Source organism: Schistocerca piceifrons, unplaced genomic scaffold (assembly GCF_021461385.2).
Source record: "Schistocerca piceifrons isolate TAMUIC-IGC-003096 unplaced genomic scaffold, iqSchPice1.1 HiC_scaffold_625, whole genome shotgun sequence".
Taxonomy (NCBI): domain Eukaryota; kingdom Metazoa; phylum Arthropoda; class Insecta; order Orthoptera; family Acrididae; genus Schistocerca; species Schistocerca piceifrons.
This window is the reverse complement of record NW_025728867.1, coordinates 20,001-25,000: the sequence shown is the minus strand read 5'-3', so window position 1 is coordinate 25,000 and position 5,000 is coordinate 20,001. Positions and strand designations below refer to the sequence as shown.

Sequence of the window (5,000 nt, the reverse complement as noted above, 5' to 3'; positions counted from 1 at the left end):
CGCTGGCTGGCATCGTTTATGGTTAGAACTAGGGCGGTATCTGATCGCCTTCGAACCTCTAACTTTCGTTCTTGATTAATGAAAACATACTTGGCAAATGCTTTCGCTTCTGTTCGTCTTGCGACGATCCAAGAATTTCACCTCTAACGTCGCAATACGAATGCCCCCGCCTGTCCCTATTAATCATTACCTCGGGTTCCGAAAACCAACAAAATAGAACCGAGGTCCTATTCCATTATTCCATGCACACAGTATTCAGGCGGGCTTGCCTGCTTTAAGCACTCTAATTTGTTCAAAGTAAACGTGCCGGCCCACCGAGACACTCAATAAAGAGCACCCTGGTAGGATTTCAACGGGGTCCGCCTCGGGACGCACGAGCACGCACGAGGCGGTCGCACGCCTTCGGCTCGCCCCACCGGCAGGACGTCCCACGATACATGCCAGTTAAACACCGACGGGCGGTGAACCAACAGCGTGGGACACAAATCCAACTACGAGCTTTTTAACCGCAACAACTTTAATATACGCTATTGGAGCTGGAATTACCGCGGCTGCTGGCACCAGACTTGCCCTCCAATAGATACTCGTTAAAGGATTTAAAGTGTACTCATTCCGATTACGGGGCCTCGGATGAGTCCCGTATCGTTATTTTTCGTCACTACCTCCCCGTGCCGGGAGTGGGTAATTTGCGCGCCTGCTGCCTTCCTTGGATGTGGTAGCCGTTTCTCAGGCTCCCTCTCCGGAATCGAACCCTGATTCCCCGTTACCCGTTACAACCATGGTAGGCGCAGAACCTACCATCGACAGTTGATAAGGCAGACATTTGAAAGATGCGTCGCCGGTACGAGGACCGTGCGATCAGCCCAAAGTTATTCAGAGTCACCAAGGCAAACGGACCGGACGAGCCGACCGATTGGTTTTGATCTAATAAAAGCGTCCCTTCCATCTCTGGTCGGGACTCTGTTTGCATGTATTAGCTCTAGAATTACCACAGTTATCCAAGTAACGTGGGTACGATCTAAGGAACCATAACTGATTTAATGAGCCATTCGCGGTTTCACCTTAATGCGGCTTGTACTGAGACATGCATGGCTTAATCTTTGAGACAAGCATATGACTACTGGCAGGATCAACCAGGGAGCTGCGTCAACTAGAGCTGAGCAGCCGGCCGCCCGGGAGTGTGTCCCGGGGGCCCGCGCGAACACGCAAGCGTCCGCTCAATCATTCTGCAAACAGGAGGAGGCTGAGCTCCCCTGCACAATACACCTCGAAACCCTCTCAGGTCCCGGCGGCGCGCAGCGCCGTCCCAAGTACTTGGTCGGGTTCGAGAGAGGCGCAATCGCCCGGAGTTAGGCGAGTAGACGCTTTCGGTGCGACCACCCGTGCTCCCAACTGAGCTTGCCGCTGCCGACAGAGGCCCGGGAGCGTGCTGTCGTGGCATTGCCGGCGGGAGACAACACGCGCCACCTACGGTGACCGGCAGCTCCAACGCCAGCGCCACAGAAGGACAAAAGCCCCACTTGGGTGCCGAAGCGAACTCTCCCAGCACAGCGCACGCGCCAACACATCCGCACAGCTGCGATACAAACCACCAGCGAGAACCGCTGGGGCGACCGAGCAGCAGACGGCGTCGCGGCGCCGAGCGCCGGGCGGCGGCGCATCCTCAACGCACACAGTCCTCAATCGGACCAGCACACTGAAGATGTCCACCGCGCTTCGCACCGGGCCCGCGAGGACCTACTTTGGCCGCACGGCGCCGCGCGCAGGGTGCGCCGGCGCGCAGCTGCGACGCCTGCCGCGTCCGTCGGCCGGCGCGCCTGCCACTGGCCGCCCCCACCAGCCGGCTGTAGCGCGTGCGCCCACGCACCGCGCGGCCAGCACGCCGGGAGGCGCCCCCTCACCGGCCGGGGACGGTCCCACCCAGCCACCGCCGCGTATCGCTTCACACCCAGATGCCGTTCAGTTTCGTCGGCATGGTGGGTATCGCTGGAACAACCGGTTCGTACCTCAACCTATCGTCGCCATCACCGATTCACCCCTAGCGAGAACAACCGCACCACAACAGGTTACCATTTGTTCATTTGCGTAACTTCACCAGAAAACGCAGGCGTCCATCGCCATTTGCAACTTCAACGATTATTGCATGCCTGTGTCAGGTGTCACGCCACACTACGTCTGCCCACATACACGCAACAAAATGTGCACGCCTAGACAATACGTGGAAGGTGGCCCCCGTACGTATGCGATGTCCATTGCTCGAACGACTGTCAACCGGCCTCTGTAGCATGTCGCAGATATGGAACGCGGTGCACCATGCCATCACGGTGTGTGAGGAGAGACGACTAGGTCCGAATACATCAACAGACAGCTCATGCTGATCGCCATCCACGGCGTCCGTTCCTCCCACACGTCTCTATGGCGTACCACACTGCAATCCAGCTCTCATAGGGAGACGACACGTAGCTGCGTGCACAATATTTGCACTGTATGGTCCGCCGTTTTTGGGCGCAGTCGTTGTACGGTCACACATGTGCCACGATGTATCATTCGGTACATAAGGACGAATGTGCAGTACAGATTGTGGTTTACGCGTACGACATTAGCGGACGGTTGACACAGGCCGCACCACAACGTAGCCTGAGTACGTCGCATGCGAAGGGCATTGAACATGCAAACTTCTCACCAACCAGCTTGCGAAGGCAGGGGGGCAAGGTGGGGACGTGGGGAGGGGCGGCATGTACGTCCTGCTGCCATCCACATTACAGTGTACAGCAGGAGCATGTGGAAAGTCAGCAAGACTTGCAAGGTGTTTAACATGAAGCGATACACAGGGGAGCGGGCAGTGCGAGTAGCGAACTATATTGCGAGGGTTGCGGGTGGGCAACACTACACTAATTGAACGAGTCGTATAACAATTACAGAGCAGGTTTAGGCGACAACATGGGTTACGTTAGGGGACAACGTGGGTTACGTTAGGGGACAACGTGGGTTACTTTAGGGGACAACGTGGGTTAGGTTAAGGCACAACGTGGGTTAGGTTAAGGCACAACGTGGGTTAGGTTAAGGCACAACGTGGGTTAGGTTAAGGCACAACGTGGGTTAGGTTAAGGCACAACGTGGGTTAGGTTAAGGCACAACGTGGGTTAGGTTAAGGCACAACATGGGTTAGGTTAAGGCACAACATGGGTTAGGTTAAGGCACAACATGGGTTAGGTTAAGGCACAACATGGGTTAGGTTAAGGCACAACGTGGGTTAGGTTAAGGCACAACGTGGGTTAGGTTAAGGCACAACGTGGGTTAGGTTAAGGCACAACATGGGTTAGGTTAAGGCACAACATGGGTTAGGTTAAGGCACAACATGGGTTAGGTTAAGGCACAACATGGGTTAGGTTAAGGCACAACATGGGTTAGGTTAAGGCACAACATGGGTTAGGTTAAGGCACAACATGGGTTAGGTTAAGGCACAACGTGGGTTAGGTTAAGGCACAACGTGGGTTAGGTTAAGGCACAACGTGGGTTAGGTTAAGGCACAACATGGGTTAGGTTAAGGCACAACATGGGTTAGGTTAAGGCACAACATGGGTTAGGTTAAGGCACAACATGGGTTAGGTTAAGGCACAACATGGGTTAGGTTAAGGTACAACATGGGTTAGGTTAAGGTACAACATGGGTTAGGTTAAGGTACAACATGGGTTAGGTTAAGGTACAACATGGGTTAGGTTAAGGTACAACATGGGTTAGGTTAAGGTACAACATGGGTTAGGTTAAGGTACAACATGGGTTAGGTTAAGGTACAACATGGGTTAGGTTAAGGTACAACATGGGTTAGGTTAAGGTACAACATGGGTTAGGTTAAGGTACAACATAGGTTAGGTTAAGGTACAACATAGGTTAGGTTAAGGTACAACATAGGTTAGGTTAAGGTACAACATAGGTTAGGTTAAGGTACAACATAGGTTAGGTTAAGGTACAACATAGGTTAGGTTAAGGTACAACATAGGTTAGGTTAAGGTACAACATAGGTTAGGTTAAGGTACAACATAGGTTAGGTTAAGGTACAACATAGGTTAGGTTAAGGTACAACATAGGTTAGGTTAAGGTACAACATAGGTTAGGTTAAGGTACAACATAGGTTAGGTTAGGTTAGGTTAGGTTACACGTTGTTGTAAGGAAAGGTGTAGGGGGGGGGGGGGCGGGGGCGGCAGGTTCGTTGATAGTGATTATAGTAAGTGAATGCTTGTGACATGATCAGATTTGTCACGTCAGGATGCACCTTTGGCTTATTAGAGGCGGCGCTCCAATTCTATGCTTGTGTGAGACCTGTGTCTTTGACTCATGTCATTGTTTGTGCGCTGTGACAGGAGGTACTATTGTGATGTTGGGTGCACCGTTGTATAGGACATGTGTGGGTGTTGGTGCCTGGTCTGCGCAATGGTGGATGTCGAAAGGCTGGGATATTGTATTTTCCGCATGGACCTCCTGGTCTGGTTGTGATAGTGTGGATTGTGTAATGTGGCGGAGAAGATGCACTGGATGTTGTTCCATGCTGGTGCTTACATATTGTATGTGCGCCTGTTAGAAGCAGAGAGTGGTGCGTGATCAGAGTGTCTGGCTGACGTGTGGTTCCCATTGTGGGCAGACTCTTTCAGCATGTATACGGACAGTTGTGTATATTTGCTGTAGTTTGATGGCTCTGCATTGATTACTAATCAGCGCCGTGTGTACGGGTAATCTGGTTCCAGTCCAAAATGTTCCATCTGTGTACATTAGTGACAAAGACTCCCCCCATGCAGTGGGGCTCGGTCTGTTATAGCTCTTCCGCGTAATATATTTGCCCCACGTTTTTGCGACTGCGAGTGCGAGTGCAACGCGCATGGGGACCGACATGCTGATGGCTCGGTATCGGACGCCGTACAGTGAGCAACGCGATCGCGTCTCTCGCTCGTAAGTGGTACAGGTCGCGGCTCATGTATAGGGACAGCGGGAATGTCGCATATTGG

General features: G+C 52.7%; 1 non-coding gene across 1 annotated transcript in view; it reads right to left on the bottom strand.

The window, feature by feature from the left end:
* LOC124764096 overlaps positions 1-1,140 on the bottom strand; it is a 1,909-nt gene extending 769 nt beyond the window's left edge. Inside the window, exon 1 of the ribosomal RNA XR_007012682.1 lies at positions 1-1,140. This exon is cut by the window's left edge and continues 769 nt beyond it. This is a non-coding gene — a ribosomal RNA (small subunit ribosomal RNA).
* Positions 1,141-5,000: the final 3,860 nt, after the last annotated feature.